The sequence below is a fragment of the Mesoplodon bidens genome (genome assembly GCF_964165515.1).
Source record: "Mesoplodon bidens genome assembly, chromosome: 5".
NCBI classification, from domain to species: Eukaryota; Metazoa; Chordata; class Mammalia; order Artiodactyla; family Ziphiidae; genus Mesoplodon; species Mesoplodon bidens.
The window spans coordinates 112,757,161-112,783,146 of NC_138161.1; the positions used below are offsets into that span (position 1 = coordinate 112,757,161).

Below are 25,986 nucleotides of genomic sequence, written 5' to 3' on the forward strand. Positions count from 1 at the left end.
AATTCTGAAAGATAACCTTTCACTTAGGTCCCGCCCCTTCCTTTGCCCCGAGCCTGGAATGCACCCGGCCACCGAGTCCTCCACTTCTCAGAGCGATAAGCACTGATTAAAGCTGAAGGTGGACCCCCGTCTCATAGACATTTCCTCAGTTCTGGTCTTTTTCAAATTGCTTTCCTCCCAGGCCCAGCCCGAAGGGACCCCGCGGCTCAGGGCCAGCCTCCCCGGCCACACTGGGCTGGTGACACGCAGGCGCCGGAATCGAAGCCACGCTGGGTCTTCCCAGCCTGGTCCCCGGCCCAGGGAGAGCCGGCGCCGCCGAGCGCTTCCCCTTGTGCGGGGCTTCCCACAATGCACCGCGCCGGCAGTGGCGGCGACCGCGGCGGCGCTCTAGCCGCGGCATGTCTGCGTCTCTACTGCTCTGGGAGGAGGAAGAGAAGGAGGAAGAGGAGGAGGAGGAGGGGGAGGAAGAGGAGAAAGGCGCAGGGGTGGGAGCTGTTGCCGAAGCTGCCACAGCAAAAGTTCTCCCCCCTCCCCCCTTCCCCTCCTCTTAAGGCCCCTAGAAAGGTTGAAGCTGCCGCCGCCTGCAGTTGGTGACCGCGCGACTCGGCACCCGCCCGCGGTAAAGCGCTCGGCCTGGCAGGCCCGGGCCCGGGGGAGGGAGGGGGAGGGGGCGGCGCGCGGGGGGAGCGCGCGGCGGTAACGGCCTGACCCGGGGGGAGCGGGCCGTGGCGAGGCCGAGGGTGGCCAGGGGACCGGCCGAGGCCGAAGGAAACGCAGGAGCTGGCTGGGAGACGGGAGGAAGCAGGGCGCGGATGGTGGGTTGGGGGGTTGAGAAAGGATAATGACGGGGGTGGCTGAAGCGAGAAGGCGGCCTCCGAGGCCTGAGGGGGGTGTCAGAGGTAGGGAAGGAGGTGGGATGGTTGCACAGGGTGGCCAGAGGGTGCTGGGTGTGGGTGTGAAAAGCTTAGGAAGACACCAGGTCTCTGATCACCGTGCCTGGTGCAGTGCTTTATGCACCGCAGGCCTCAGTCACTGTTGCTGCCTGAATGTGTTCTTTGGGAGAAGGGAAGGGCAGGGGTTGGAGAAAAGAGAATCCTTGCAGGAAACGTAGTGGGAGCGTGCACTAGGAGAGAGGCCGGAGGGAAAGATGCCGGGTAGGTGGAGGAATGCAGGGGGTGGCTGTGGAGGAGTCTTGAGGATTCTGAGGGGGGTGTTCATTGTGCAGATACATTAGGTATTTCGTTGTGGAAAGAACTGAAGCGTTTCTAAGGAAAGGAAAGAAGGGATATGAGGAGTTTCCCTGAATAGAAAGGGTAGGTTTGAAGCAAGAGGGAGTGCTAAATACTGGAGAATATGAAGAGAATGCATGATAGAATAGACAGATGTAGCAGAATTAAGTGTTGGCCCAAGGACTAAAGAGTTATTCCAGATGGGCCAGGATGGCCTAGTTCCGAACCTGTTTGGGCTCTTCTGTAGATGACATTCGGTAAGTGCGGGTACCGGCAGTGGTTGGGGTCACTGAGAATTAGACCTTAGGCAGTCGTTTGGTCTGAGACATTTTAGACCTGCACCAGTGAATATGAGAATCTCTGAAGCAGACCTTAAGAAAATGCCTGGTCTACAGGGATTCTCTAGGCCATGGAGTTTAGATTTTAGCAATTTTGAAATATTATCACTTACCAGAGGCTGGGTGAACTCTATGCTGGCAGATGCTGGAATGGAAATTACTTGACTTGGCGGTTTTCTTCACTGCCCAGCTTATCTGGTCCAAGAGAACTGTTGCCATATTATGCAGCTTGGGTTGCAGTACACAGGGTTATAATTAATGGTGGGGAGAATCCATGCTTGGTGGCCCTTCTCTGGAGACTCGATTTGTAGCTCAGGTTAGTCTAACTGACTAGATTGGCTCCATAACCCTGGGGCTGGTGGGAGATCTTTTGCCATTCGCTGTTCCTGAATGGATACTCTCACTGAGGCACGGTGGTATTGAAGAAAATGCATCAGCCTACGAAGTGTGGGCCTGCAGAATGGAGGATTAGGATATCTGTTTTGGTCTTAAGTTGCAAGGAGGTCAGTACTGGTTGGTTTGAGGTCTAGGAGAACCTGAAGAGACTGGATGATTCTAGAGCCAGGTTGGAGGGAGTACTAGCAATTTCCCTATCAGGAAATGTACCCAGGCTGTTGGATTTGCTGAGCTCACACCAGACTGGATTTTGAAGAGGGAACTCTGGGCTAGAACCATACTCTTTAAAATGTATCTGAAAATTAGTCACCTTTTATATTATTAAGAAAGACTATATACACATTACGTTGTTATGTTAATTAATTAAACTGAAGAGAGGGTAGTATGAAAAACCCTTTTATGGATATAGAGGGTGGAGGGATTAAAGGTGAAGACAGAAATTTGGGGGAGGGATGGGAAAATTCAGTCATTCATTCTTTCAGCAAATAACTCTAAAGGAGAATAATTTAGCATTTGAGTAGATAGGGGCTTTTATTAAAATTTTTCTTACAGAAATAATCCAGGATTATTTTTAAAAGATTTGGAAAACTTTCCATGTCAGTACATTTGGAGTTATTCGTTCTTTTTAAGGGCTTCAATATATTACATAGTAGCATGTACCCATTTTTATTGTCGTCATAGTATGAAGAGGTCTGTTTTCCTCCCCCTCTTTGGTACTGTATATTATCAGTTCTTCTAATTGTTGTAAGTTTAATGGGTTTAAATAAAGTATGTCATTGTTTTTCTCTCCTTTAAATTATATGAAATGATACATGTACATAATTTAAAAAATTGTCCTGAGGGAGCTTATAATGAAAAGCAATAACCCCTGTCTCACCTGTCCATTGCAGTCCCTTTTTCCAGAGACTACTTTTAATCATTAATTTTTATAATTCTTATCATGCTTTTCTCTAGGTCTCCAAGTAATATGCCTGTACTCTTATTTCTTTTTTTTTTTTTTTTTTTTCTTATTTCTTGATTGATCAAAATGATGTTAAAAAAGGAGTCAAGAGACTTCTTACTATGAGTGGAAAGGATTTGTGTCACTGTCATTATTACTTTTCAAACTTTGATAGTTATTATTTTAGCTTTTTAATTTGATGTCTTTATATCTTTAATATTCTTAAAGAAAAACATTTAAAATTAGACTGGAAAAACTGGGTGAGATGATTCAGGGAAGTTTGATGGATGGACCTTTAGGAAAGACTAGGTTGTAGGAAATAGCATCTTTGCAGCATAAGTGTTGCTGGTTAGAGATGAGGAGGAGTTGCTTGGCAGCGATAGTTGTTCATCTTGGAAGTAGTTACCAGGTCACCTGTGCAGAATTCTTTGACAGTCTTCAGGAGAGTTTTAGTGTGGAGAATCTGGGAATGGATTAAAATGATCCTTGATTGTTCTTTCCAGGCTTCTGTGGCAATTCTTATGTTTAGGAAGGAATGGATTGGTATGAATATGTGTTTCTTTGTGGAGGAGAGAAGGAGGGATAGGGAAATTTGATAAGAGGGAGAGGAGGATGAGGGACAGGGTATGATGGAGATGGTGATCATTTTGTGGGAGGCTGAAGAAAAGGTAAAGAATTCTGAGGACATTTGGATATAGTTGACTGTGAAGGAGATTTTTACAGTGGTGAGACAGATTTGTGGCAGTCTTTAAGGAAATTAGCATATTTAACTCACTAATAAGTTGGGAATATGGTGGAAAAGAGCATGCTGCTCATGTATTATGATAGATTCATAAAATATTGGTTTTTGAAATTTGGTATGAGGTACAACGTCCCTGAGTTAGGGTGACAGATATTGGGAGTATAGAAAGAAAGATGTTGCTCCTCTTTTCAAGAGTCTTGTTTAAGTAACCCCACCTCTTGAGACTCTTCCTTACTTTGAATAAGAACAGCATTCACATGTTGATTATATAGTGCTAAATCTTATATTAGTTTATGGGAATTATTTCTCTTTGTTTTGCAAATGGTAGCTAGATTGTAACCTGTTCTAGAGCTGAGACTTTCTTTAATCTCTGGGGAAACTCAAAACAGTTGTGGCACACGGGCTCTTGTTTTTTTTTCAATTAATTAATTGATTAATTTTTGGCTGTGTTGGGTCTTCGTTGCTGAGTGTGGGCTTTCTGTAGTTGTGGCGAGCGGGGGCTACTCTTCCTTGCGGTGCTCAGGCTCTCTCATTGTGATGGCTCCTCTTGTTGCGGAGCGTGAGTTCTAGGCTCGTGGGCTTCAGTAGTTGTGGCACACGAGCTCAGTAGTTGTGGCGCACGGGCTTAGTTCCTCCGTGGAATGTGGGATCTTCCTGGACCAGGGATCGAACCCGTGTCCCCTGCATTGTCAGGCAGATTCTTAACCACTGAGCCACCAGGGAAGTCCCAGCTTGATTCTTAAGTGCTTAGTAAGTACTTGTTGAATGCTTGATAGAAAGTAGTGTTCACCATTACTGATGTTGGTGGGACTGTGTGAAATTGCTGAGCACTATGGAGGTATTGCAGACAAAATTGTGTGTGTGTGTGTGTGTGTATGTGTATGTATTTGAGATAGTGAAGGACAAAGGGATATCTGACTGGGGAAGGCCTTTAGATATAAGGGAAGGCAGAATGGATTAGAATGGAACTGGAACTATCCTGTAGAAACACCTAATAGGTGGGACCAAAAGTTCTCTTCTAATCTGAGGCTAGTTTAATCTGAGTAAATCTGGTCTGGAGCTGGGGGCTGGTTTAATTTGGATTTTCTTACCTTAGGCCTAAATGACTGTTTAGAGATCTTTAGCTGTTTTAAGGATCTGTCTGATTTAATTTGTTTTTAGGATAATAAAAAAGTGTTAGATGAAGTTTCTTCCCTCAAGGAATTTATGGTATTTTTATTCTTTTAGGGGGAGAAAGACATTTGTGAAGTAATTCTATAACAGTGTAAGATTTCAGAAAATTGATTTTTTTCTCTTTTTTCCCACAGTTCCCTGGCTCTCCCACAGTCTGCATTTTCCCCACAATTCTCCATTCTTTCCTAAAATTCCCTGTCCCTTCCACTATTCTTTTTCCTCCCAGAATCTGCATCTCTCTTACAATTCTGCATGTATCCCAAAATTCCCTTTCTTGCCACTCTATCACAGTTACCCCTTCTTTCACAAAATTACCCCTTCTTTTACAAAATTACCCATTCTTTCTCCAAATTCCCTATTATATTCCACAGTTCTTTCCCTCCCACAATTGTTTCTCTCCCACATTCCTCCCACCTCTCCCACAATCCTCCATTCTCTCCCATAATCCTCAGTTCTTTCAGAAAATTGATTTTTTGAAACAAGTATCAAAAGTATACAGTACCTCCAAATGAGGATTTTTGTATTTTGGTAGTCACTTTCAGTACTAGTGTTCAAAACATTTTTAGAACACCTTTTCTGATTTATCGTCTAGCACATTATATGCAGTTTATTTATATATCGAGCACCTATTGTGTGCTCTTGAGAGGAGGGAGTCTATAAAGGTGAGTAAAACATGGTCCCTATTCTAGGAGTTCATAATCCCTCTAGGATGGCACAGTTACAAGTAATGCAAGGCATAATGTTATTTTGAATGGTCCCATTGGTGACAAATCTTTTTAGTTTGAAAGATTTGATTTTTAGAAATGTTGAAGATCTGTCAGTATCAAGTAGTGTGAATAAAGAATAGTTTTGGTTTAAATTTAGTTAGTCACAGAAATGGGGATGATTTTTTTTTTTTTTTGGCTGCGTTGGGTCTTCGTTGCTGCGCACAGGCTTTCTCTAGTTGTGGCGAGCGGGGGCTACTCTTTGTTGTGGCTTCTCTTGTTGCAGAGCACGGGCTCTAGGTGAGTGGGCTTCAGTAGTTGTGGCTCACGGGCTCTAGAGCGCAGGCTCAGTAGTTGTGGCACACGGGCTCTAGAGCGCAGGCTCAGTAGTTGTGGCACACGGGCTCTAGAGCGCAGGCTCAGTAGTTGTGGCACACGGGCTTAGTTGCTCCGAGGCATGTGGGATCTTCCCGGACCAGGGCTCGAATCCATGTCCTCTGCATTGGCAGGTGGATTCTTAACCACTGTGCCACCAGGGAAGCCCGGGATTATTTTCTTGATTGACTTATTAACTAACTTTGGAAAGTACTCCCAAAGAGGAATTTGGAAATATTTTGAACAGTGGCAATAGCTTCACGTGTAGTTAGTTAGGTACTAGATGAATTTTGGTTAAATGCATCAGATGGTTGGATAGATGGAGTGAATAAATAAGTGGTAGCTCCCAAGGTAACTATTTTAAAGAGGACCACATTGATTTTAATATGTAAATAAATTCTGGCTCTGTTAACAGTTCATTACTGTGAACAAGGTAGTTTATGCCACATGAGTTTTACAGATGGTAAGTGCTATAGGAGTTCAGAAAATGGAGAAATGAGTATTGGCTAAGGTTTGGGGAAAGGATTTAAGTGTACTGTACTTTAGCTGGATATTTGAAAGGATTTCTTAGGGATCTCAGGAGAGGAACTAAATTGCTCCAAATTTCTCTTGCAGCCCTAGAATGAACCTAGAGTCTGGATCTATTTTTGTCTGAAGGCTTTCTGCCTATTTCATTTTAGCTACTCCTACTGGTTGGTTCCTTTTCAAATTCACCTTTGCTGGGTAGATTTTGAGCCCCCTGAAACAACCGGTGGGGGGCAGCTCTATTTCCATCTATGTCTAGTATAACTTGCAGTTCTTCCTTTTTTGAGCCTGTACCCCACAAATGACTTGGTCTCTGTGAGTGAAGAGTATGAGTCAACTCGGCTCTGTTTCCTGCCTGCTTTTCTCCAAGTTGCTTTCTGAATTACAGAATAGAATAGACAAGAGAATTGAGGACATGTGTCCAGTAGACACATGCTGGTTGAATAAATAAATGAATGAATGAGAAAGTATCTGAGGTAATTTATCTAAATTATCTATATGTTTTGTTGGTTTCAGTTTATTGATTCATAACCTGCCTTTTTCTACAAAGGGTTTAATGGGGCTGACAAAAATATGTATACCATAAGTGAACTGAAATAATTGAAGTCTAGTTGAAGAGAAAATGAAACAAATATCTGTTTAAAGAGTATAAGACCTATCATTATGGATGTTAGAGAACTAAGAATAAAGTGGAAGATAAGCATTGGAGAAGGAAAGGTGTTATTTGATGGAAAGTATGATTCTGAAAGAAGAAAAAGGTTATTGATATATGACAGGTTATGGTTAGAGGAAAGCAAGGGAAGATTGAAGGTAGAGGATTTTTAGAAATGGCTAATTTTGGGAGGAAGATGGTAAGACTGTTTGAAGGATGAGAGTTTCAGAAGTTTGGAATGTAGTGGAAATTATTTATGATGTTTTATAACTGAGGTTTCAGAAAATAATGGGATGAGTGTTTTTAGTCAACAGGTAATGCATATTTGTTATATGCAAAAGCACTGTTCGATGCAATCAGGGATGCATCCTTTAGGATTTATATTCTAATAGAGGGGCTGGACTTGAGCACAAATAACTACACTACGATCACAAATGTATTATGAGAAAAATAATGTTACTTAAGTTAAAAGGTGGGAAAAAACATTTGATTAGGGGAAAACCTGGGACTGCATTTAGTAACATGGAAGTGGCATTTTAGCTTGTCTTTGAAGGGATGGACAGGATTCTGACTGGCAGAAATTATTAGAAAGCATTCCAACCCAAGGGATTAGCAAAAGCAAGAGCATGGAGGCGAGAAGCCAAGGAGATGTGGGGAATAGTGAGTTGGTTTTAATTTTTTTTACTATGAACCACAGTAAGGAAAACATGTCGTATCTTCGCCTAACGTTGGCATGTATGAATGTTTGTGTATATGTATAAAACAAAAGGTTTCAATAACAATAACTGTCCTTACCGCGTTGGATGCACTCTATGTTTTCTATTATTCTGTTTGGCTAAAAATAAGAAAAGATGGCTGGCACTCATTAAACTGATTTCACAATGAACTAAATAATTGATCATAACCTGTAGTTCGGAACACAGAGTTCATGAATAGGGCATACTTTGATATAAGGTAGGAAGGCTCAGTTTAGGTTGGGTTGAAAATGGACGGCCTTGAAAGCTAAGCTAAGTAGTTTGTATTTGATGTGACATAGTGTTGTGCTTGGTAAGCAAACAAGCTGGGTTTTAGTTTTGTCCCTTCTGTTTACCTGCACTATGATTATGGAGAGAATTACTTCCTTCCTGAGCCTCAGTTTTTCTCATCAGGAAATTGATAATCATTATACCTTCTGGCAAGGGTTGCTGTTAGGATTAAAATATGTTAGTCTAGGATTTAAAGCATGAGTAGAGCTATTGAACTTTTTTTGAATAGAGAATTGAATCAAAGACTGTATATTAGATACCTTAATCTGACAATAGCTATACCATGCAGGATAGATTGCGGGCAGTGTGGTGGTAGAGTATTTGCAGGTGAGAAGCCCAGTTAGGAGGCTACAGGAGAAACTAAGAAGGGCTTGAATTAGTTTGATAGCAGTAGGATTAGAAATGAGGGGGTGGGATATGACTGGACTGAGAGAGGAGGGGAAGATGACTAGAAGATTAGAGTTGGGGAAAGAGTCAAAAGGCAGCAACTGAAATTGGGTTACATCTTTGGGTAGTTTGGTAGGGTACATTAGAATAGATAGTTACAGTTTCTTGCATGTAGTAGGTCCTCAGTTGTTTGCTGAATGATTAAATATGTAAGGTGAGGAATGCATTGTGAGTGAAGACAGCGATAGATAGGTTTGAGAAGGAGGGTTTAGATTGGAGGGTGCTTTTGATGGTCTGCCAGGATTTATTAATTCAGGAAATATTTTTGTATACTTACTGTGTGCAAGGTTCTGTGGTAGGCAGTGTGAAGGATACACATTTATACACGACATAAACGTGTTGATATTCTTCAGGAGCTTATCCAGGAGCAAAAATGTGTACACATCTGTCTATGACAGAAGTACTATGGCAGGTTCAACTTTGTGGACAAATTGGTACGTAGCTTAGAGCTTAAAGGATAAATAGGATTATAGTAGGCATGATGAGGGTTGGCATTCCAAGAGGAAGGAGTGATATGAGTGACAGTGAGAAAAATTCTGGGTATGCTGAGGGATTGGTGGTCTGCATTAGCTGTAATTTAGGGTTCATGTTGATGAGTGGAGGAGAAAATAAAGCTGTAAAGTAGACATCTAAAAATCCAGACCAAACTGTTTTTTAAACACTTGTTGAGAAATAACTTATATAGAATGCTCTCCAAGGAGGGAAAGTGGAGGGGGTGGGGTAGTGGTGGTCGTGGGATGAATTGGGAGATTGGGATTGACATATATACACTAATATGTATAAAATAGATAACTAATAAGGACCTGCTGTATAAGAAAAAATAATAATAAAAATTCAAAAAAAAAGCTCAAATCTTAAGAGTACAGGTTAATTTTTTCTTTTAGGTTTACATTGATGTAATCACCACCCAGTTCAATACAAAGAACATTCCCAACATCCCAGAAGGTTTCCTCATGTGTCCCCTCCAAGGTGATGTCTCCTTCAACCAAAAGTAACTACTGTTCTGACCTCTATCACACAGAGTAGTTTTGTACGTTTTTGAATTTCCTATTAGTGGAATCATACTTCTGTGTCTGGTTTCCTGTGCTCACCATATGTCTGTGAAATTCATCCATGATATGTGCAGCAGTAGTTCATTCTTTTTCATTGCTCTGTGGGGTTCATTATGTGAATATACCACAGTGTATTTATCCATTCCATGATTGTTGGAAAATTGAGTAGTTTCTACTTTTTGGAAATATAAACAGTTTTAACTTGACTCAGTATGTAGTGGAGAGCCACTGATGATTTCTTAGTGCGTTTAAGAATACTAATCTGGTGACCTGTTTTGTTTGTTTCTCTGTTTTTTGCAATGAGGAGAACCTAGTAACTAGAAGACTATGACAGAAGTGTGAAGTATTGAGAATCTAAGTTGGGACAGTGCTAGTGGGAATAAAAGGAAAGGGATTGATGTAAGAAATGTTTCAAAGAAAGGATTTGATGGCAAATGGGCTTTTGGGAAACAGTGAAGAAAAAGAGAAAAAGAAAAGTTAAGGGCAACTCCAGGACATTTAGTTTGGGTGACTGTGAGAATGGTGGTGCCGTTAAAAAAAAAATTATTGGATCCATTAGCAGAACCATTTTGGTGGGGAAGAATGGCTACTTTGGTTTTAAGACACATTGCCCAGTATGTGAGGCACCAGTGGAAGTATCTAAGGAGAGTTATCTAGCTAGAGTTAAAAATACTGGCTTCAGCCGAGGAAAGAGTTCCAGTGGAGATTTGGGAATGTGTACATAGAGTCGGTAATTGAAGCTACTAATTCTGGGTTTGGTAGGGCGCTGATGGCTGTAAAATTATCTGGATTAATGATTGAGGTGTTAATTGAAGCAATAATTGAAGAATTTAGTTTAAAAGCAATAATTCTGTATTCTAATTTCTCAGGAATAAATTAGATTGTAGCAGAAGGTGATGGTTTAAAAATTATTTGGGGGAGCTGGGGGAGCTGGGGGAGAAAATATCCATATGAGGATAGAAAATGTAGAAACAGTGGTAAGGGATGAAACCCTGGGGGGAGAGAATTGGAGATAGCTCCAGGACAGAACTTGGGAAAAATACCCACTCTTTGCACCAAGAAGAGGACTAGAAATCACTGGAGACAGAAGCAGCAACTACAGAGACCAGAGCAGAATCATGTGTTACAGTGATGTAAATCAAAGGAGGTAGTTCAAGTGTCACTGCCAAAGAGAGGATAAAAACTTGGGTGGTGGGTCATAGGATTTGGTCATGGAATTGTTTTTTGGTCTTCAAGAGAGCAATTTGGAGACCAGAGTGCATAGGGTTAAAGGGCTAAGTGGGTTGGGAGGATATGGAAGCATCGGCCCTAGGAACTGTATTAAAGTTTATTTCAGGAAGGAGGAACAACTCTTTTTCCAAAACTGAAGGCAAGAAGTAACAGATGGATGAAAAGATACAGCATTTTAGAAGCTATAAAGAGGATTTGATTACAGGTGGAGAAGTTGTGATCTGAGGGAATTTTATGGAAGAGATCGAGGATTTGATGAGATTAAGAACTTAAATATGAAACTGATTTGGATTAGTCAATGAGATGGAGAGTTGTATTTAGAATAAGTCAGTTGTAGAATATTTCATAGGTTGCTGGTGGCGCTTAACACCTAGTGTGTGGGAGGGGAAAAAACAGATGGTGAAGGTTGTCTCTCTTTGGGGAGATGCATGGTGAATGTAAATGGGAGGTCATGGTATTCTAGAGAGGGCAGTATTAAAATGGCTGATTGACAGATCTAAACTGTAGGGAGATAAGTGAAGCCAGAAGGAGGTGAAGAGCAGGTGTAGACCTAGAAAATAAAGTAGTTGTGGTTAAAAAAAAAGATCTCTGAAGTTACAATCCTAGTGGTACAGCACTTCCAACTGATGATCTGTTTTCAGTATATGTGTGTGGGTGGCTGAAGTGCAGATGAAGGTTTTAGGAGTTTAGGAAGGTCAGCATGCAGTTCTTCAGCACCTCAGTCACTGAGGATAATGGCTGAATATGGGACAAAGTAGAATTGAAGTCTTTGGGGAAGGAAGGTGGGAAGGATTCTGGAACCTGGTAGGTGTTGCAGGTGGAATGGTTTAAGTGAGTAATGTGAACTGCAAAGAGATTTTTTAGTGATAGAAGAGCAGCGGGAGTGGCCTTGTGGAACAAGAAGCAGCAGCTGGTGCTTTTATCAAGCTGAAGGAGTACGAGAATGGATAGCTAAGTCCTGAGAAGCAGGTTGTTCAGGAAAAGCCAAGCTTGAGATAAGATGAGGAGGTATCCAGATAAGAGATGATAGTGATCTGAATTGTTGTCGTGTCATGGTGACAGAGATAAAAAGATGGATTTGTTATATTCACCAGTTCTTTAAATTTTTTATAAATAAATTATACTTGCAAAATCATTTCCATTCATGTGTAGTATACCGAGATAAATTCAACTGAGAGGTATTCGTGGATTAGAAATGAGACAATGAAAGAAAAAAAATGGTGAGGTGGAGGTGTACTAATATGAAAGGCAAAAGACATGGGGCAGTTTGTTGACATAGAACATGGATAAGCTGATAGGAGCTAGTAAATGGATAGAAATGATTGAGGAGGTTAGAGTTGCCCTGAATAGGAATAAGAGTAAGCCGAAGAGGACAGTGAGTAGCTTGTAACAGAGAAAATATGGAGAAAACATAATGCTACCTAGGAAACAATGCCAGGACCCTATTCCATCTCTGTGCATGTAAGGACAATCCTTGCTATCCTTGATGTTATTATAAAGGTGATAGTATGTCATGCATAACTTTTTAAAAAATAACATGAATGGTAGAAACATTGAGATCTTTGATCTCTACTTGACTGCCTCAAAACCACATCAAACTTTGTTTGCAAAAATTGTGTGGTGATAATTTGTATATGTAAAGAGGTTCAGGTAAAAAGTGGAAAGAATGGGGTGGATGGTAAAAGGAGGTGTCCTAAGGGATCTAAAATGGCTTCTGTAGTTTTTTTTCTTTTTTTTGGCTATGACTTTTATCTCATATATTTCTTAGTGATCTTAGCAGGGTGGCCTGCTCTGTTTTTTCATTTCATTTATTATCTGTATAGCTATATGGTTCTAAATATGCTTTCTTATTTCTAGTTATTTATCATTTATTGAACATTTCTAAAGGAGCTGTCACGCCAATTCCAAAACCAAAATATAGCTAAAACTGAAACATTGCTTCTTTTTTTTTTTTTTGCGGTACGCGGGCCTCTCACTTTTGTGGCCTCTCCCGTTGCGGAGCACAGGTTCCGGACGCGCAGGCTCAGCGGCCATGGCTCACGGGCCCAGCCGCTCCGCGGCATGTGGGATCTTCCTGGACCGGGGCACGAACCCATGTCCCCTGCATCAGCAGGTGGGCTCTCAACCACCGCACTACCAGGGAAGCCCAAACATTGCTTCTTTTTTTGTTTTGTTTTATTTTATTCTTTTAAATTAATTAATTTATTTTTAGCTGTGTTGGGTCTTTGTCGCTGCGTGCGGGCTTTCTCTAGTTGCAGCGAGCAGGGGCTACTCTTCGTTGTGGTATGCAGGCTTCTCACTGCAGTGGCTTCTCTTGTTGCAGAGCATGGGCTCTAGGCACGTGGGCTTCAGTAATTGTGGCTCACGGGCTCTAGAGCGCAGGCTCAGTAGTTGTGGCGCACAGGCTTAGTTGCTCCATGGCATGTGGGATCTTACCAGACCAGGGCTCGAACCTGTGTCCCCTGCATTGGCAGGCGGATTCTTAACCACTGTGTCACCAGGAAAGTCCCTGTTTTGTTTTAAATCTTCAGCATTATCACCTCAGGGCTTGAAACCTTCATCATCTTCCATTGATGGTGTTTAAGACCTAGACCAGGCCTCTTATCCATTGGCTTGTGTCTCTACTATCAAACTTTTGCTTGTCCAGTTACAAAATAGCATTGATTTTTGTCAGACTTTGTCTTCTGGCAACTTTTCCCTTGTACTATCAAAGACTTAACTCTCAAGTGCTTATCTAACTGCTTTTAGAGATTCTCCATTAGTGCCTCGCTGTGGTCCCAGCAACTGGCATTTTAAACCATTAAGGGAAAAATACTGTATGCTTCAGATCCTTAGTATTTGCATTATATTCTTCACATGATAAATGAACTCTTTCAACCTCTGAGCAAAGAATACTTTCTGACCCTTCCTGTTCAGATCAGGGTTTTTGATGTTCTTTCACGTTTCTGAGAGAGAGCTTATTTAGTGGCAGTGATAAAAATACGACAAAGCACAAAATACATAGTATTGGTTTTCTATCCTATTGCAGCTTTGCTTCAGAATTCTTTCCAGAATCTAACCCTGAGTCATTCATCTTTTTTTTTTTCTCTTCCTTTATTTCTACATTTAGTCAATCACCAAATTTAATAATGAAGGACCTATGGAGACCACCCAGAGCTTTGAAGGCCTGAGACAGCCCAGGGATGTCGCTTTATTCAATTCACAACTTTGCTGTAATCTGCCAAGAGTCTAGAATTGTTTCTGGGACCTGCCTTAGACATAGCTAGGCCTTGGCGAGTGGGGGATATTCTGAATAGTTGAGTGGGTTGTGTGGGTTAGACTAATGATGGATATCTTAAGGAAGGTGTGAGGAATGATTATTGTAGAAGTGGAGACAGTATGTTTTAAAATGATACATTAATTTAACATAGATAAATGACTTCACAAGACAGGGGATGGATGCCTGAAAATCTTGGTTGGTGTGAAGGAGTTTACCTTGTAAATTTGAGAGTAGCCAATGTATAAGGGATTAGAATGAAATACACACTTGATATTTTGCAGGTCCCCTATATACTTGTCAACACATACATACACACCTGCATGTGTAGATACATATAATGGTAGAGATAATGTGTTAATCTGATTAGGTTCTGTAATTGGAGTCTTTGGGGAATTCAGATGAATTGGTAGAGAATATTTGGAAAGATCATTAAGTTATTGGGGTATGTTTAGGAAATAGATTTTTCAGTGACTTTGGTGGCCTCTCTGGAATAGGTTTACAAAATTTGAGGACAATTCGGAGCAAATCTGTGAGTTAAGTTGGGGAGTGTTAGCTTTGAAGGAATGTAGGAACAAACAAAAAATGCAGTATTTGAGAAAGTTATTTATGAACTGATTTGGTAGATGCTGATAAAATGATAGAAGTTACTTGTGGAGAGGTTTTGTATAAAGTGGGAGGTGTAATGGAAGGGATTTACGAGAAAGCTTGTTACTATTAGAAAAGTAAATTTCAAAAGGGTAAAACTGGAAAGACGGTTTAGGGAAGATTATTCTTTTGGGAAAATGTGGCTCATAGGTTGAAAACAGGAAGGCAAGAGAAAACTAAAATGAGTAAACTAAGGTGTAGAAAAGTAAGAGGAAGAGGAAGGATTAAAGAAGAGGTTACTGAAAGAGATTTCTTATTGTAAGGAGTGTTCTGTTGGATACTACTTTTGATAGTGGTTCGGTAAGGAAAGGGACTTAAATATCCCACGGTACGTAGGGAGGAATTTTACCAAGGATAATTAGTGTAATAGTTTTAGTTCCTGAGAAACCCGGCAAGTAGGGAGCCCTCCGGTTGGGAGCCCAGGCCCTCCCGGGCGGGATTTTGCCGGCGCTCGGCTCGGCTCGGCTCGGCGGCGGGCGGATCTGAGCGGGTGGTGGGCCCAGAGCCGCCGCAGCTGCCTGCGAGCGCGGCCGAGCAGAGCCGAGCCGGGCGGGGCCGGTCCGTTGGGCCGCGGGCCTCGGGGATCCGTGCACCCACGGGCCCTCGGGGGGCGCTCCAGCAAGTGAGCAGGCCCCGCGCGGCGCGATGGGGGCCGGGAGGAGGGGCTTCCCTGAGCGCCCGAGCAAACCTCCGCACGCGGCTCGCACGGCTTCCTTTTGTTGTGTGTACGTGTGTGTGTGCGCGCGCGTGCGTGAGTGCGCCTGTGTGCAGGGAGGCGGCGGAGGAGCGCCGAGAAGCGGGGATTTTTCCTGCCGGGGTGGCTGGCTCGCCCGGGCCACGGCGGGCGGTGGGGCCTTCCAGACACCCGTCTTCCGGGTCGGGGCCCGCGGCGCGGTCGGGGCCGCTTCCCCCAGCGAGATGGCAAACTTTGTGAGTGGCTTCTCGGCGGCTAACAAGTGTCTGCCTGACAGCAGGAGCCGACGGACGTTAATTGACACCCTCTTTTCCGTCCTAATCCTGTTTTTTTCAAATCTTATATTGGACTGTATTGTGTTTACAGTTTTATGGTGTGCGAAAAGGTCAGACGGGTAACTTGGGTCTGCTAGACAGTTTTTTTACTTGGTATCGAGCAGAAAATGTACGCTTGTATCCGTATATTGGCGCTACTAAAACCTGCATGTTTAGTGGTAAGGACAGTCCTAAGGCCTTTACAGAATTAGTCTGTAAGGGCAAACTTTGGCTCTCCAGACTTTGTGAAGCACTGATTACAGAGCTACTTGTGTAGTAGACCAAAAACTAGATAGTTAGGAAATGCAAAAGTTAAAGCCCTTCCCAAGAGCTTGAATTAAAAACAGCTTTTTTTGTTATACATAATTATGATTTGTGTAGTTTGCATATAGAGTTTTACACAATTGGGCATGGCGTGATTAAAAACAGAGCGTTTCTTATTAATTTTATGAAGGGCAGTTGGTAAAGGCACCACACAGTTTTGAAATTTCAAGTATGTTAAATGTTGCTATAAATAAAATCCTATTCAGATTTTTAGATTTAAGAAATCTAAAAATACGTTTGCAGTTGTCCTTTGGGTGCAGAAGGAAGTCCTGGGTTTCTCGGTGCTTGTTTCTGGGCAGATTTTCAGTATTGTCAGCGTGAAATGGGTGTAGAACCTTAACTTGAGTGAATAATTTGCTTGAGATTACCAGTCTGTTTGCAGCTGGGAATAGACTCTGGGTCTCTTATTCCCAGTCTGGTGACCTATCCAAGAATAGACTAAGGAAACTGGGTATTTGTCTGTTTGGTGGAAAATATGGCTGAGTTGATTTTATAGTGAGTATTAAAAGAGTCAGAAAGTGAATGTGTGAACGTTTAATCTCTGTTGTAGCATTTAGATGTATGTAGTTTCTCCACACTGAATGTCTTTGGCCTTTCTTTAAATACATAAAGGACTTGAGGATATTCCTCAGTGTTACTTTTCATGGCATTTTGTAGCACATTTACATTTGATTAAAACAGATAGATGCTTATTGTATTTAACTGTGGGGGGATGTCTTTTTCGTGTGGGTATTTTCAGTGTTTGAAGAATACACCGAAATACAAGTTAGTTGGTAACTTGAGAATGTTTAGCCTCCTCACAAAAGCTAGGGAGAAAAGGAATTATGTTAATTTCATTAATTTCTGATTAAAAAACCTTTGGCCCTCTTTATTGAAGATGGTTACAAAGGTACAGATGGAATACCTGTGAATTTTCTCCTTTGCTTTATATACTGCTATTTTCATTATTATCACATTAGCTACAATTTGTTCATTCCTAGCCTTTCTTATGCCTTTCCTCCTATGTCACAAAAACATTTACTCTTCTTCCTCCTTCCCATCTCCAAAGTACCCTGGAAATTTTTAATTTAATACAGTGATTCTCCACGGGAGGTGGTTTTGGCAATGTCTGGAGACGTATTTGGTTGTCACGCTGGGGGGATTCTATTGGTATCTAGTGTGTAGATGCTAAACATCCTACAGTGCGCATGGTAACCCCCACAACAAAGAATCATCCAGTGCAAAGAGTCAGTAGTGTTGATGTTGAGAAGCCCCAATTTAATTGTTGAGAATAATATTCTACCTATGAAGGTTATTTGTAATGTAATTGGCATCTCTATATCACATTGGTTATAAATCTTTTCTCAGAGTTGTCGTTAGAATGATCATGGGTAAAAGGTTATGAAGTATATTTTAGAGCATCAGTACATAGGATTTTGGAGCTGGAAGATTAACAAGTATAACTCTTCCTGGCGGTCCAGTGGTTAGGACTCCGTGCTTTCACTGCCGGGGGAGCGGGTTTCATCCCTGGTTGGGGAACTAGGATCCCTCAAGCAGTGTGGCGTGGCCAAAACCAAAAACAACAACAACAACAAAACACAAGTATAACTCTTTCAGTATGTAGATAAGGAAACCAGAGTTTCAGAGAGATTGTGACTTACCCCGAGGTCCTACAGATAACGCGGAGTTCAGGTTTCGTTATTTCTATTATAATTTAATTTTAATTACTTATTTTTTTTTTTTTTTTTTTTTTTGCTGTATGCGGGCCTCTCACTGTTGTGGCCTCTCCCGTTGCGGAGCACAGGCTCCGGACGCGCAGGCCCAACGGCCATGGCTCACGGGCCCAACCGCTCCGCGGCATGTGGGATCCTCCCAGACCGGGGCACGAACCCGTGTCCCCTGCATCGGCAGGCGGACTCTCAACCACTGCGCCACCAGGGAAGCCCTAATTACTTATTTAATTAAAATTAATTTTAATTATTACTGAGGGAAATGGTATTTTATCATTTTTCCTTGATAAATTTAAATAATCAAGCTAAAATTTTTAAAATTGCATCATGGGAATCTCAGTATCCACTAAATTATTGTTACTTTTTTCAGATTCGCATGTTGTTGAATTCTTCAGCATGGTTTTGTAACCATTATAACCTTTTCAGCATCTGCTTTTATAAAAAAATGTTTGAAAAATTAAAAAAGATCACATACAATTTAAAAACAAAACAATTGGAAGTTAATTATGATACCATAGGCAACATGCAAATGCAAACCCAACTGGAATTGTTAAAATGTCTTAGGATGTCTTGAATTTAGACATCTGTTCTGTTTTGTGAGGATCACTATAATGGTCAGTTATTGTGCTGATTGTAAATCTATTCTAGCAAGATCCTTTTGGTTAATTTTAGAAAAAGATATTGAAACTTTCAGGTGACATGTAATTGGTGAAATATAAATTGGGTATTTAGATTTAAATTGGGTATTTCAAATTAAGTGCTGTATTGTCAGAAAGAAGTATCAGTGGAGTTCTTTTTAAGTTTAAAATTTTTTTCTGTGGTGCTACTTTTTAAAAATGAGAAAAACAAGTAGGACAAAAGACTATACGAGCAAATATTTCTTCAAAAATTGTTTTATATAAGAAATTTATTTTATAGAAAAAATTTAAAATGCATATTAGCAAAAGGAGTAAAATCACTAACTGGAAGAAGCTGCTGTTAATATTTTGATATACAGCATATTTTTGTTAACCTTTTAATATGAAAAATTTAAAAAGATGAAAAAAAATACAATAGTATTATGAACCTCTATATACCAGTGACCTAGCCTCAACAGTTAGCAATTAACGGACAATCTTGTTTCATCTGTATCTCTGCCCTCTATTTCCCATCTCACATAATTAAAAAAAAAAACAACTTTATTTTGAAATAATTACAGACTCAAAGGAAGTTGCAAAAATAGTAGAGTCCTGTGTATACTTTACCCAGCTTCCCCCCAGTGGTGACATCTTCTAAAGCTCTAATAAGACATCAAAATTAGGAAATTGACATTAGTACACTACTGTTATCTGAATTGCCAAACTTAATAAGTTCTCACCATTTTTTAATCCTAATTCATTTGTGTGTTTATAGTTCTGTGTGATTTTCTCCTATATATAAATTCACGTAACTACCACAACAGCGAAGATACAGAACTATTCCATCACCACAAAGAAAATCCCTTTTGCTACCCTTTATATTTGCTACCCCAAAATCCCTCCCTGTCCCCTGGCGACATATTTTCTATCTCTATAGTTTTGTCTTTTCAAGAATGGTTTATAGTGGTATATTAATACATACTTTGTTTAACCATTCAGCTGTTGAAGGACTTTTGGTATATTCAGTATTTTGCTATTAATAATAAAGTGGTTATGAACATTCATGTACAGGATTTTATGTATAGTTCTCTGAGATAAATGCCCAAGAGTGAGCTTCCTGGGTTGAATGGGAGGCCATGTTTAGTTTTTTTTTTTAATTAATTAATTTATTTTTGGCTGCGTTGGGTTCTTGTTGCTGCGTGCAGGCTTTCTCTAGTTGCGGTGAGCAGGGGCTGCTCTTCTTTGCGGTGCGCGGGCCTCTCATTGCGGTGGCTTCTCTTGTTGCGGAGCACGGGCTCCAGGTGCATGGGCTTCAGGAGTTGTGGCTCACGGGCTCTGGAGCGCAGGCTCAATAGTTGTGGCTCATGGGCTTAGTTGCTCCGCAACATGTGGTATCTTCCTGGACCAGGGCTTGAACCCGTGTCCCCTGCATTGGCAGGCGGACTCCCAACCACTGCACTACCAGGGAAGCCCCCATGTTTAGTTTTATAAGAAATTTCCAAACTGTTTTTCAGTGTGGTGTATCATATTACATTCCCATCAGCAATGTAAGAGATTTTCTGCATCCTTGCCAGCATTTGTTATTATTGCTATTTATTTTAGCCGTTTTGATGGGTGTATAGTGATATCTTACTGTAGTTTTAATTTGCATTCTCTAATGGCCAATGATATTAAACGTCTTTGTGTGTACTTATTTGTTGTCTGTACATGTCTTTTGCTCATTTTTTAATTAGAATGGTTTTTTTTAACTTTTGAGATTTGAGAGTTCTTCATATATTTTAAATATAAGACCTTTGTCAGATATATGGTTTGCAGACATTTTCTTTCAGCCTATAGGTATGATAAGCTACATCTTCTTAAGAAGGTCTTTCACAGGGCACATTTTAAAAAATACTTTATTGAAGTATAGTTGATTTAAGTGTGTTAATTTCCGCTGTATAGCAGAGTGACTCAATTATACATACATACATGTGTGTGTATATATATATATATATATATATACTTTTTCATATTCTTTTTTATTATGGTTTATCACAGGTTATTGAATATAGTTCCCTGTGCTAGACAGTAGGACCTTGTTGTTTATCCATCCTATATATACTGGTTTGCATCTGCTAATCCCAAACTCCCAGTCCATCCCTTCCCCACTTTCACTCCCCCTTGGCAACCACAAGTCTGCTTTTTATGTCTGTGGGTCTGTTTCTGTTTAGTAGATATGTTCATTTGTGTTGTATTCAATATTTTAGATTCCACATATAAGTGATATCATATGATATTTGTCTTTCTCTTTTTGACTTACTTCACTTAGTATGATCATCTCTAGGTCCATCCATGTTGCTGTAAATGGCATTATTTCATGCTTTTTTATGGCTGAGTAGTATTCCATTGTGTATATATATCACATCTTCTTTATCCATTCATCTATCGATGGACATTTAGGTTGCTTCCATGTCTTGGCTATTGTAAATAGTGCTGCTATGAACATAGGGGTGCATGTAATCTTTTCAAATTATAGTTTTTTAATTTATTTATTTTAATTATTTAATTTTGGCTGCATTGGGTCTTTGTTGCTGTTTGCGGGCTTTCTCTAGTTGCAGTGAGCAGGGGCTACTCTTCGTTGTGGTGTGTGGGCTTCTCATTGTGGTGGCTTCTCTTGTTGCAGAGCATGAGCTCTAGGTGTCCAGGCTTCAGGAGTTGTGGCTTATGGGCTCTGGAGCACAGGCTCAGTAGTTGTGGCACACAGGCTTAGTTGCTCTGCGGCGTGTGGGATCTTCCCGGACCAGGGCTCGAACCCATGTCCCCTGCATTGGCAGGCGGATTCTTAACCACTGCACCAGCAGGGAAGCCCCAAATTATAGTTCTGTCTGGGTATATGCCCAGGAGTGGGATTGCTGGATCATATGGCAACTATTTTTAATTTTTTGAGGAAACTTCATACTGTTTTCTCTAATGGCTGCACCAATTTACATTCTCACCAACAGTGTAAGAGGGTTCCCTTTTCTCCACACCCTCTCCAGCATTTATTATTTGTAGAGTTTTTAATGATGGCCATTCTGACTAGCGTGAGGTGGTACCTCATTGTAGTTTTGATTTGCTTTTCTCTAATCATTAGTGATGATGAGCATCTTTTCATAGGGCACACGTTTTTTATTTTGATGAAATTTGGTTTATTTTCTTTTATGGAACGTGTTTGGCGCCAAGCCCAAGAACCCTTTTCTTTAGGTCTTGAAGGATCTCTTCTTTTTTAATTCTAAAAACTCTATAGTTATATGTTTACATTCATCATCCATTTTGAGATAATTTTGTGTGTGGTTGTGAGGTTTAGGTCTAGACTCTTTTTTTGGCATATGGATGTCCAGTTGTTCCAGCACTGTTTGTTGAACAGGCTGTCTTTCCTCCATTGAATTATTTTTGCCCCTTTGTCAATTAAGAATTCATTTCATAGACCAGTTCGTTTATTCTATAACCAGTTCATGGTTATAGAACTATTTAGATTATTGGTTTCATTTTGGTTTAGTTTTAGTAATGTGATTTTGATAAATTGGTCCATTTCTTCTAAATGTCCAATTTAAAAGTGTAAAATTTTTTGTAGTATTCCCTTATTATCTTTTTAAGTGCTGTACGATCTTAGTGATATCCCTGTTTCAATCTTGATATTGGTGATTTGTGTCTTCTCTCTTTTTATTTTTATTTGTCATGTTAGAGGCTTTTAAAATTTTTGCTTCATTGGTTTTCTCTATTTTCCTATTTTTAATTTCGTTGATTTCTGCTCTTCATTGTTTCTGTTCTACTGCTTGCTTTGGGTTTATATTTTGCTTTTTTTTTTAAAGTTTCTTGTGGTAAGTAATTAGGTTATTGATTTGAGATCTTTCCTCTTTTTTTTAAAGATTTTTGTTTATTTTCTTTTTTGGGGGCTGCATCGGGTCTTAGTTATGGCACACGGGGTCTTTGTTGAGGTGTGTGGGATCTTTCGTTGTGGCGTGGGTTCTCTCAAGTTGTGGCGTGTGGGTTTTCTCTCTCTAGTTGTGGTGTGTGGGCTCCAGGGCACGTGGACCCTGTAGTTGTGGCATGCAGGCTCCAGGGTACGTGGGCTCTGTAGTTTCTGGCACACGGGCTCAGTAGTTGTGGTGAGCAGGTTTTAGTTGCCCTGTGGCATATGGGATCTTAGTTCCCCAACCAGTGATCGAACCCACGTCCCCTGGATTGGAAGGCAGATTCTTTACCACTGGACCACCAGGGAAGTCCCTCCTCTTTTCTAATGTAAGCATTTAGTGCTATAAATTTCCTTCTAACTACTGGTTTAGCTGCATCCCACATATTTTGACATGCTGTGTTTTTATTTTCGTTCATTTTTATGTATATATTTAAAATTTTTCTTTGAGATTCCCTCTTTGACCCATGGACTTTTAAAAAGTGTTCTTTATTGTTTTGTGTTCACAAGTTTTCCTGTTGTCTTTGTCACTGATTTCTAGTTTGAGTCCATTATTGTCAGATAATGTACCTCTTGTATTATTTCAGTTGTTTTAGATTTGTTGAGGCTTGTTTTATGGCCCAGGATATGATCTGTCTTCATGAATGTTACATGGGTGCTTGAAAAGAAATATGTATTCTGCTTTCATTGGGTAGAGTATTCTATATATATCAAGTTGACCTTGTTGGTTGGTTGTGTTATTAATATAGCTTCTCTGCTGGAAAAAAAAGAGTTGTCATAGCTTTTCCATTCTTTTACTTTCGATGTATGTTACTGAATTTCTTGTTAGCAGCATATAGTGGGGCATTTCAAAAATCTACTCTGCCAGTCTTTCTTGATTCGTCTGTTTAGACCATCTGCATTTAAGGTAATTATCGATAAATATTAGCACTTAAATCGCCATTTTATTATTTGTTTTATTTTCTCTGGTTTTCATTTTTTTGTTTCTCTTTTCTTGCCTTCCTGCAGATTACTAGAACATATTTTAGGATTCTATCTTTCATAATTTTTAAAAGATTTATTTATAAAGTTTTTGAGTCTGTCTTGGTATAGTTTTCGTAGTGGTTGTTGTAGTTATTACCTAACGTGTATATGACTTATAACAGTATCCTGGTATCAGTATTTTACTACTTCAACTGAAGTGTGGAAACTTTACTTCTCTTTTACCTTTTTACCTTCTTGACTTTTAAATATAATTGTTTTAAGTATCAGTAGTAGTATAATTTCTGTTTCTGTCAGTAAGTATGATCTAGAAAACTAATGATGGAAAAGATATCTTGTTGTGTATACTTGTATTTCTATTCTTTTTCTTTCTTTTTTAAAAAATTTGTGTATGTTTAAAATTATTTATTTTATTTATTTATTTTTGGCTGTGTTGAGCTTCATTGCTGCGTGCGGGCTTTCCCTAGTTGTGGCGAGCGGCGCTACTCTTGCAGTGTGCGGGCTTCTCATTGTGGCAGCCCTTCTTGCTGCGGAGCATGGGCTCTAGGCGCACGGGCTCAGTAGTTGCGGTGCACGGGCTTAGTTGCTCCGTGGCATGTGGGGTCTTCTCGGACCAGGGCTTGAACCTGTGTCCCTTGCATTGGCATGCAGACTCTCAACCATTGCACCACTAGGGAAGCCCCTCTATTCTTTTTCTTGTTTGGAAAATTTTCGTCAGCCAGTCTTTATGGGTAGGGTTGCTAGTGACATAGTCTTTTAGTTTTTCTTCTTTTGAGAATGCTTTAAAAATTTTCTCCTTTGTTTCTTGCTGTGGTCTGAATGAATCCTCCTAAAATGTAAATGTTGAAATCCTAATGCCCAATATGATGGTATTGGGAGTTGCGTCCTTTGGGAGGTTGTTAGGTCATGGGGGAGAGCCCTCATGAATGGGATTAGTGTTGTTACAAAAGAGGGAGCTCTTTTGCCCCTTTTCTGTCATGTAAGAATACAGACAAAAGTCTGCAGTCTGGAAGAGGGCCTTCACCTGACCATGTTGGCACCCTAATCTTGGACTTCCAGCCCCCAGAACTGTGAGAAGTAAATTTCTATTGTTTATAAGCCATCCATTTTGTGGTGTTTTGTTAGGGCAGCCTGAATAGACGAAGACATTCCTGAAGAATAGTTTCACTGTGTATAGAATTCTTGGTTGGCAGTTCTTTTTTTTTTTTTCTAGCATTCAAAAAATATTCTGCCACTTCTTTTGGCCTCTTTGGTTGAGATGAGAAATCTGGTGTCATTTCATTTGTTGTTCCGTTATAGGTAATATGTAATTTTTGTCTGACTGCCTTCAATTTTTTTCTTTTTAATTTTTGAACATTTAATTATGTGTCCTGGTGTAAATTTCTTTGGGTTTATCATGTTTTGGGTTTGCTCCATTTTTTGGATCTGTAAGTTTGTATTTGTCACATATGAGAAGGTTTTTGCTGTCTTTTCTTTAAATACTATTTTAGCCCCTCTCTGTTTCTCGGACTCCAGTGATAAGAATGTTGGATCTTCTGTTATTGGCCCACAGGTTCCTAAGACTCTGTTAGGTTTTTTTTTCAGTCTTTTTTCTCTCTGTTTTTCAGATTGGGTTAATTCTATTTTTCTGTCTCAAATTCAGTGATTCTCTTCCCTGTTATCTCCATGGTTGTATTGAGCCTATCCAGCAAGTTTTAAAGTTTCATGTTATAGTATTTTTTAGTTCTGTAATTTTCTTTTGCTTCTTTTTTATAACTTCTGTTTCTTTGCTGATATTTTTCATTTTTTTCACGTGTTTCAGGAGAATTTATAATTAATTGCTGAGACATTTTATTATGGTGCTTTAAAATCCTTATCAAATAATTCCAACATCTGACTAATCTCTGTATTGGCCTTGGTTGATTATCCTTTCTCACTCATATGGGGATTTTCTTGTGTCATTTTCTGTGTTATATATTATGTTAGGAGGCTCTGGTCCCTATTTACATTTTTTTTTTTTTTTTTTGTGGTACGCAGGCCTCTCACTGCTGTGGCCTCTCCTGTTGCAGAGCACAGGCTCCAGACGCGCAGGCTCAGCGGCCATGGCTCACGGGCCCAGCCGCTCCGCGGCATGTGGGATCCTCCCGGACCGGGGCACGAACCCGTGTCCCCTGCATCGGCAGGCGGACTCTCATTCACTGCGCCACCAGGGAAGCCCCCTATTTACATTTTTTATTTTAGCATGCGGTCACCCTGTTTAGGTTTAGTGTACAGGTCTTGGCCCACTTTTATGACTTTGGTTCTAATGGCAGTTTAATTTTCAGAGCCTTTGTGGTTGGCTTGGTTTATCTCATGCTGTTGGGGCTCCCACTGGTCCTTGCTGATGCTGCCTGAGAGGATAGAAGACATTGCCTCCTATCAGGCTTTTGGGTGTCTCTAGATGGGAGAGGATTGTGGTAGGATCCTCCTCCTGGTACCCACCTCAAACCCCCAATTCTTCCCTGTCCCTATGTCTCTGGGTGAGAGGGAGAGTCTTGGTGCAAACTGAGATGCTTGCACTGGCTGGGTCCCTGAGTTCTTCTGCCCACTTGCCTCAGTATTTCTAGGTGGGAAACAGGAGTTTCAGGTCATGTGGGGATGGAAGAGTTGCTTCCCCTTTCTGGTCTTTGTTGTTGGCTGGGCTTCCAGTTGATCTCCCTTGCTTG

At 40.6% G+C, this 25,986-nt stretch overlaps 1 protein-coding gene across 4 annotated transcripts in view; it reads left to right on the top strand.

Annotated features, from left to right (window-relative positions):
• Positions 1 to 406: 406 nt before the first annotated feature.
• The window catches only part of ZNF148 (zinc finger protein 148), a 137,242-nt gene continuing 111,662 nt past the window's right edge, over positions 407 to 25,986 (top strand). For 2 of the 4 annotated variants that reach the window (XM_081236080.1, XM_081236082.1), the window contains exon 1: positions 407 to 619. The gene's annotated coding sequence lies outside the window, so the exon portion shown is untranslated. Of the gene's footprint in view, positions 620 to 758; positions 816 to 1,382; positions 1,487 to 25,986 lie in introns of those variants that run through there. The other 2 variants (XM_081236083.1, XM_081236081.1) reach the window with 2 other exon arrangements.